The sequence below is a fragment of the Eleutherodactylus coqui genome, chromosome 8 (genome assembly GCF_035609145.1).
Source record: "Eleutherodactylus coqui strain aEleCoq1 chromosome 8, aEleCoq1.hap1, whole genome shotgun sequence".
Lineage (NCBI taxonomy): Eukaryota > Metazoa > Chordata > Amphibia > Anura > Eleutherodactylidae > Eleutherodactylus > Eleutherodactylus coqui.
This window is the reverse complement of record NC_089844.1, coordinates 109,435,399-109,444,712: the sequence shown is the minus strand read 5'-3', so window position 1 is coordinate 109,444,712 and position 9,314 is coordinate 109,435,399. Positions and strand designations below refer to the sequence as shown.

General features: G+C 38.9%; 1 long non-coding RNA gene across 1 annotated transcript in view; it reads left to right on the top strand.

Annotated features, from left to right (window-relative positions):
* Positions 1-252: 252 nt before the first annotated feature.
* The window catches only part of LOC136576688 (uncharacterized), an 85,550-nt gene continuing 76,488 nt past the window's right edge, over positions 253-9,314 (top strand). Inside the window, exon 1 of the long non-coding RNA XR_010786399.1 lies at positions 253-675. This is a non-coding gene — a long non-coding RNA (uncharacterized lncRNA). The remainder of the gene's footprint in view (positions 676-9,314) is intronic.

Below are 9,314 nucleotides of genomic sequence, written 5' to 3'. Positions count from 1 at the left end.
ATCTAATCTGCAAACTGCAGGTTTAAATAGTATTCCCTCTTAGTATAACCATTATCTGATACAAAAGGCATGTAGGTCTGTCTGTGCTGAGTGCTGCTGTACTCTGAAACCAGCGCAGCAGCGCCCCCTGCAGGAGCTCTGCGCACAGAAGCTACTTAACTCTCTGACGTCTCCAGAATTTCTAGGAATGCCCCTTCCCTGTTACTATATTTGGAGGTAGTTTCTAGGAAAATAATTTTCAGAGGATCTGGACTTCAGCACAGCTCCATATTCAGAACCACTTTCGGGATCTTTTTTTTCTGCAGCAGCCTTTTTGTATGGAGCCACAACCTGATCTGCAACATTGTTACTGTGCACAGCTGAATTTGTCTAAATGGCACTTGTGGAGATCACATACTTCACTAGATACATGTGAATTTTTGCAGTCACTTTTTGGATTGCTCCTGCAGTCACCAGTGGATTTTTTTTCACCCCTGATCTGGCCTCTTGTGGCGTGACCATGATGATGATGATGATGAAGAAATGTTACAGAAGCCTGGCAATGTGATCTTTATATAATGAGTCAGGATTCGCTAAGGGAAGGAGCAGGGCTGAGGATCAAGCTTCCCCAGCTCAGGGAATGACAAGCAGGAGGGAGATCTGCAGCCTGGGCTCTGCCTGCTATCTCCACAGCCTGTAAGTTACCCTCCTTTTGTCCTGATTTCTATAAATAATACAGACTGCAGCAGCCTGTAATCAGCATGGGCACAAGAGGCAGCTAGTGCATGGCACATACACATGGTACAATGCATGCCCTGGATATGCAGGTGTGGTGTGTGCGTGTATATATAAAGGGGGATTCATAGCTCATTTATTGCTATTGATCATTACTTTATAGTATGACCTTGTATTTTGGAACATAGAGTGTGGATATACTGTAAGACTTTATTATCCCCTACTGCTGTAGATTGCATGAAGACAATGGATTAAGTACCTGTATTCTCAGGGGACCTTGCCATAGACAGTGTCTGACATTCAGCTGCAGTCTGCTATATTAGTGCTGCCTGCTAAAGCAACAGATCTCAGCTGATTTGTGCTGCTGCATCTCTTATGGAACCTGCTTTTTTCCCCTCTTTACTGCTCTTCATTTACATGTAACCTTTTTAATATTTGCAAATAGTGTTCTGTTTTGGATATGTTTGTTTAAAAAGTTGCATAATAAATGAATAACTGTTTGTAAGCTGCCTGGCAAGGACATGGTGAACTTTTTGTACATCTGTGTATGTCTTTAATGGCACTGAAAGAATTAGATTTATGAAATCCACTGTAAAACATAGTCCTCTAATGATTTAACGAAAGAAGCATGGCGTGCACATAATGGGAACACACCCACTAAGATGGAACGCTGTCCTGTGTGTTGCAACAGGGTTACAGTGTGCGATTTTTGTGTGTTCGCTCCAAAAATGTCAGTTGCAGATGGAGCTGAAATAAAAAAAAAAAATCTATGGGGAACATGTAATATTTTTATTAGGTCAAGTTCCTCAACATTTTAAAGAGCCAAAATGTAAAGTTTCTTAAAAAAAAATTAAAGCGAGAATTCGCTTTCGTTATTGTTGAAATTAATTTGCTTTACTACTGTACCCTAACGATTAGTAGTGCTACATGTATGGAAATATAGAACATAGAGGCCCAGTCCTGTCGCGCCTTAATTGTGTATGTACAAAACGGCTCTAAAACTATTGATCATGTTATAACTGAGTGCATGTAATAAAAACGAATAGAGTAACTTGCACCTCTGATGGGGCTGGCAGGCCTTTTTAGCCTCGAGTCCTATCTGAGCATGTGTAGAGTACTTTTAAAAAGTTGTCACTGTCCCTTATTTTTAATAATCAAATGCTGAGGTCAAAGCATAAAACTGTTTAGTTTGGCCAAGGGACCTTTCACACATGTGGAATATTTCTGCAGCACGCATCTAAAGGCACAGCTTAATCTGCTGCTGTGGATTTCCGCCCTATAATCCACATGTATATATGTGAATTTTCTGCATCTCTAGGTGCGTTTTGAAGAAATATTCTGCACGTCCCTTATAATGATCACCTTGTTAATCTGATAGTGTACTGAAGTATATCATAACCAGAGATGCGTGTATGCAAAAAATATATCTAAAAATTCCTGTCCCATTATGTATGCATTGCAGCAAATCTTCGCATATGGTTTGTATACATGACAGTACTTAAAGAGGCAACTGACACATATACCGTACAGTTGTGAATTCTTGCCGTCAAATCTTTCACAGTAGGTCATTAAAAGGTCCCTGAATTCACATTTCTGGTTGTAACTGATACTCTCAAAATCCCTTATAAAGTTATCATGTTTAAATAACGCCTTGCAGTCACTCTTTAAATTGCCGATATGTTATAAACCTTTAACTTTTATGGTGGTTAGGGTAGGAGGGAGTTGTTTAAAAAAAAAAAAAGACACAATTTGCTATACATTTCATATCATCCTATTATTCTACCAGTTGTTACTTTTTTGGGTTCTGTCCGAGGCGCCTGCAATCCATGAGCCAAGCCAAAGCTAACAAAATAAGGGTTGACAGCTACATTTGGAAAGAACTTGAATCTTATGGCTTATGTTCTCCAGTTAACCCTGCAGTGCCTCGTTTCATGCATTTTCAGCAGTGCATATGTTGCTGCTGAAGCCCATGGTAAGTTGCCAAAGGGAACTATTGAACAGTGTTCTGACAATAAACTGTTCCTTCTTGTATTTTAAAAAATGCCTTGTAAATGTTTTTTCATTTTGGTGTTCTCTCTCAACTATATGTGAGGACACTAAGGAGGAAGACTAGGGAGTAAAACAGAGATTCTGCAGTTATGAAGCTTGTACAAAGTTTATAGATTAGGAGCAATATCCATGTAACAGAACCTTATAGAAAGTTAAGCATTTGCTTCCATGACTTTTCAACACAAGGTATGGATTTTTGACGATAACCCTTTCATCATCATGTGGCTTCAGAATCGGGATTTTGGGGGCGAGATGAGCTAATGTGTTATCCAACTGGCCCGCAAAGTCCCGCTTCTGGGGGCCACTTTTAGCCTCAAAAAGAAATGCAAATCAAGGCGTTCACTTCGGCTAAAGGACTCCTAACATTATTTTGCATGCTGAATTTTGCTGCTGCTAATGGAGACATGGATGACACATGTTTGTAATTTGCTACAAAGAAAAAAAAAAGTTCTAGCGTAACATTACATAATATTACCGTGCATACTTTTACTTGTGGACATATCTGTTAGCCTTCTACATGGCTACACAGAATGTAAGAAAGAATTGTGAGAATAATAACTTTTACAGTATTTTTATCCGACTTGTTTTTTTTTTACAATGAAATATACAAATAATGTGTTCAAACAATTATATAAAAAAGTATAAAAGTTGTCATAACTAGATTAAGCATTTTTTTTATTATATAGTAATTTAATTTTACCTCTGTTTTATACATAGGCAGTTTTCTGTAGAGGAGAAAAAAGGCACAAATTACTTTTTTTTTATCTTGGCGGGGGTTGGGGATACTAATAAAGTAAATCGAGAGAGAGACGTACAGTCAAAGTGATTCCGAATATTTTTATATTGGTCGTTAACTTAAAATAATGAATTGTTTTGTCATTCTAATGTTCAGCTAATTTTACTTTCTTCACACTCACTGTAATTAACTTTTAAATACTGGTATCGATGGTAGGGAGTAATTATGCTGGTCTGGTGGTATGACAGCACCAGCACTAATTTAGATTCATCCTCTTGTCTCTGAGAGTCTATTTACTGTGCTCCATCACTGTGAAGATTATGCAGATGGTACAATGAGGGCACACTAGTATGTTTCCTTCTAGCCATTAAAGACCACATTTTATAATATTATATCAGTACACTAAACGATGTGTCTAATTTCTAATTGGAAAGGAAAATCCTAGCCTCAAATTGGTTAAAAAAAAAAATTGAACGACTGCTCAGGCTGAGAATCTTAAAGTGCATTTTGGAGACAAGAAAGACGTGAAGGATCCGATTTCGTTGAGTTGTTATTTAGTGTAATAGAGCAGCTTGTGGGGTTTTCACACTTGTGTATGTAAGTGAGAGCTCTAATTAATATTGCATCTTTGCATGATTACGTTAGAATCTTACAAGACTGAGAGCTGAGGCCTTTTTTAACCACTAACTAAAGATTCTCATTTTCGCCAGAATTTTTTTTTTTCCCTTTTTTTTTTTTTTTTTTTTTGCTGCACAGAAGAAATATAGTTTAAATGTAGTTTAAATACTTCAGGCTAAATAATTGCACTGCCATGTGGAAAATGTCACTTGATGGTTTAGGGTCCATAAATCCAGCTCAGCTTTCTCTGTTCTACTTTTAACACCTTTGTTGCAAATATTCTCCTTCTTAGACACCAGCGTAATATTTCCCCTAGAAACACGGATCATCGTCAGTAGAGTAACATAATATAATAATAGGAGTGAGTAAAGTACTCTATATTAACCTTTCCCTCTATTTGTCAGTAAACCAGACTGATGATATGGTAATTGGATGTCAATGATTAAATTATCCCATTCCTACATTTTTAGAGGTAATTTATCCCTTCAGTTCCAACACATTTTGGAAGTGGAGAGAGTTGAGTATATAGGCTGAGAATAGTAGAACGCCTGTACCAGGTCTGGTCTGGGCCTAATGCAAGCCGTTAAAGGGGTTTACCAGAATTACAAGTTATTCTTTGGATAGGGGATAACTTGCTGATCGGTGGGTGATTCACCACTGAGACCACCACCAATCCTGAGAATGGGGAACCCATATCTGCATTCCTCCTTACTATGGGCTTACTGCACTCCCACAGTGCGGAGGAAAATGAACGGAGCGCTGATTGCTCAAGCGCAGTGCTGCTCCATTCACTCTCAATGGGATTGTGGAAATAACCAAGCAGAAAGTGCTCGAGTATTTCTATCAGTCTCATTCAAATGAATGAAGCGCCAACTATGCATAATTGGCCAGCACTTCATTCACTTGTGGGAGAAGCAGCGCTGTAGTGACAGGCAGAGGGGGACATGGGACCCCCATTCTCTGTATTGGTGGCAGTCTCGCTGGTGAAACCCTGACAATAAGCAAGTTATCACTTATCCTGTGGGGATTACTTAGAATTCTGTTGGTACCCTTTTTAAATCAGATCTGCCTTGTTTAAAGGGGTAATACCACAATAAACATTTATCCTCTATGATCACTGAGGGTCCAACCGCTGGGACCTCATGGTTCACGAGAGCCACAGATGCTCAATCCTCCTAGTGAATGAAGCAACAGTGTGCATGTTTGACCATCACTTCAGTCACTTATGTTGGACTGGGGTAGTTGGCCAAGTGCTGCACTTGGCTATCTCCATAAATTAATGAATAAAGTACAGGTCATGAGGAGGTACCACCGATTCATTCACTAGGGAGACTTGAGTTACACTGTTCTCATCTCGGGGGGCATGGGTGGGGGGGGGGGGGTAGCAATCAGATCCCCAGTGATCATACATATATCATCTCTCCTGTGGATAGGTGCTAAATATTTTTGATAACCCCTTTAAGAGCAGTATAGAACTATGGCATGTTTGCTCTCTTCCTAGTTTAAATGGTGTAGAGAAATATTATCTGCTTTACTAGCCAAATGACAAAAATGTGTTTTGACAGATCCATTTTAAAAGGGTTGTTTGGGAGTTTAAAAAAATTATCACAGCAGCAGAGAATGTGATTAAATAAAAAGAATGAGCTATAACTGATTTGTTAAATTCCCAGTCGCTCCAGCACCAATGCTCCCGTGCTCCCTGCCAGTCTTTGTTTACTTTGGAGCTATGACATCCTGTACATTCACGTAACTGCTGTAGCCAATCACTGTCCTTGATTATTGCCTGTACAGCACAAGACCACTGAGGCAAACGATTGCCTGCAGTAGTCACCTGGATATTCGGCATGTGATCGCTGCATCAAAATAAACAAAGACCAGGAGGGAACACTGGGGCATCAGCACAGGAGCGGCAGGTAAGTAATGATTATTTTTTATTGTATCACATTCCCCGTTGTCAAGGTACTTTTTAAAAATCCTGGACAGTCCCTTTAAGGAATATGAATAGTAGATCTTTTCTCCAAATCAAATCTATTGCGATTAGAAAAGCCAAGCAATTTAAAATTGCCATATTAGTCATTCTTCTGTTTTGTGGTGGTGTCCATTATCTCAAAAGCCACATTGGCTGCCACTTTTAAACTAATTTCTTGCAGATTCATAGCCACCAGTCATTCTGTCAACTTGTTCAATTAATAACAAAGTAATGGTAGCCACACACAACTTTGATGAGATTGGCTGATTCTCTAATGTGTATGGAGGCCTCCCAACTATCCTCCAATGGCAGATGGATTTCAACTGCCCGATCGTTTATTTCTCTGCAGCTAAACCCACAACTTTTTCCTGTCTGTACATTCGGCTGAGCGTGCATGTTATGTGTGCGTTTGGGGGGGATGGGGTGGAGTAAGATGGCTGTCAGCCAAACACGCATTTGTTTGAGAAACTATAAGGCATATGGACAGCCTAACCATTTGCATGGAAGATAATTCAAAGGTGACAAGCAATATGGCTGTACTTCTTGTCCAACAATGGCAGCTTCGCTAACTCCATATTTACTCATTTTAATTTTACACTTTTTAGATTTTTTTTTTTTTGTGAAATTCCTAACTTCCAACATTTCGTACATGTCATGGATGGAGTATGGCACATAATGTGATATGTCCATATTTGAGCATTCCTTAACATGTCATAGCCCCAAGTTAATTTATATAACTTGATCACAGTTACATATTTTATTATGCAGTAGGGAGGCACATAAGTTTGAATATGGTGTATCATGTATATATCTGATTTACTGAGTTCTGTTGTGATGAGGAAGAAAGTCCTGCAGTAGCTATATGTATATTACAGGTGCCCCCAGCTGGAGACCATACTTCGTGACTTTTCTTTCATACTTGAATTACAATCTTGTGCAAAATCTTATGCTGACTCCTTTTTTCTTTCTGATAAGTGTTTGCTGTATAGCAGCACATGTAGAGTAGAGGTTCATCACTTAGGAACATTTGGTGAAAGGTTGCCCTGCGGAGATTGTAATATTTATATTTTGGTCCATCTGCATGGTCTACAACATGGCTATTCTGTAAAATTCTGCATATGAATTTCCAGACAAACTGTCTGTCTGTCAGTGAAGTTGCAGTTCATGGAATTTACTCAAACTATTAAAAGTTTGTGTCATGTTATATTGTGTCTGCATTGTAGGAAGAGGTTGGCTATGATATCTGGGTCGGTAGAAGGTCTCTTTATTGTTCTGTTCGGTTATCTAGCCAGCAGCTGAAGTCCTTTGGTGGAACATGCCATTATTCAGGAAAAGCTATGCTATTTTATATGTTGGGGCTCATTCGGATCGGTGGTGACATTCGAAACCCCTGTCACTGATTTCCACCAGAAAACAGGACAAAATAACTGCACTATTCTATCCTGTAAACTCCAGCAAAATGCCAAGCTGCAGGCTGGAAATCGAATGGACCCTGTTCTAGTCAATGGAGATTCGTTCGGCACCGTTCAGTCCCATCATAAGACTGTTCAGTTTGACCAGGGAGTGCGGCTTTCCTGCTCCCCGAACAGAACAGGGAAATGGAAATCCCTAATGCTGATGTAAACAAGCACTAAGGCTGCTTTTCCCTGGTATTTTCATACCATGTCACATTTTAAAGGTCATGTGTCATCCGAAATCTACCTTTTATATAAACCACAATATGCTAAAGATCACATGAATTTTTGTTTTTTTTAATTTTTTTATTTTTTTAATCTCGGTCACAATCTAATATTAAAATAAAATCCTGCATTTTTCCCACATAGCACAGAGTTTAATACTAGTCTGTCACTTCCTGATCTGCAGAGAAAGCTTTGCAGTAGTAATCGCACTAACATCACAGGTAGCATTACACTGAAAGGTAAACATGTATATGTACATGGCACAGGAGCCACCATTCATAATAGGTATGAGCTGTGACTATCTACTCTGCTCCCTACAAAATGACCTCTGCACAAATGACAGAAACTGCGTAGAAGAGTCTCCTATACAAATTAATGGGTCGGCTCCCGAGCATTGTGTGACTATGAGGCTGCCATAAAGCATATCTCTAAATGCTGTTCAATACAACTCAGGAATGATGGCTGCCCCCATAGTCATGTACAAACAACTGAATAAAAAAAAACTACAATCAGAAAATGAAAACAGACTAGAAAAATGTAATTTGGTTATTTAGTCCTTTAGACTAGTAGTGTGTGTTTTCCTTATTTTTATCATAAAAGGTAAAAAATTGTATGCTAATTAATTTTTTAACTATATCTTTATAGAGATTGGAGTTTCTCTTCTACAGTCAGTCATAGTCATAAATTATTTTAAATAATTTCATCATGTAACTCCAAGTGAACTTAAAAGTAAGTTTGTCTTCAATACGTTTATAAGCTCCATCTAGTGGTGGCTGCAGGTGACCAGAATTTAATCATTTAAAGTGATCCTCTAGACACTGGAACAAAGTTTGCTCGGGAGCTCTGACTCCTATGAACATATACCGGTCGTATGAAACTATCCAGAAATGAATTTTCGATCTATTTAGATGAAGCAAAGTGATGCTTAATGCTCTAGAATGTCACAATAGAACTTTGAGATCCCAAAATAGAAAAAATAGAAAAAATGGACTATCTATAGACACTAACATAGTAACATAGTATGTAAGGCCGAATGAAAACAATGTCCATCTAGTCCAGCCTGTTATCCTCCTGTGTTGTTGATCCAGAGGAAGGCAAAAAAAAAACAAGAGCAGGAGCCAATTAGCCCTTTTGGGGGAAAAATTCCTTCCCGACTCCCTAATGGCAATCGGACTAATTCCTGGCTCAACCCCTAATAGTTCCTACCTACCTGTATACCCGGATTAACAATTAACCAAAGATTTATATCCTGTAATATCCTTCCTCTCCAGAAAGACATCAAGTCCCCTTTTAAACTCCTCTATGGATTTTGCCATCACCACTTCCTCAGGCAGAGAGTTCCACAGTCTCACTGCTCTTACAGTAAAGAACCTTTTCTATGTTGGTGATGAAACCTGCTTTCCTCTAGACGTAGCGGATGCCCTGTCGTTACCGTCTAATTTAAAAGACAAGGTACCACTAGCCACTTCGTGTTTGTACCAAGCACTATTTTAGGTAGAACTATAAGTGATAGAATTTGAGCCTCCATTATACCTCCCATCTTCCTGAT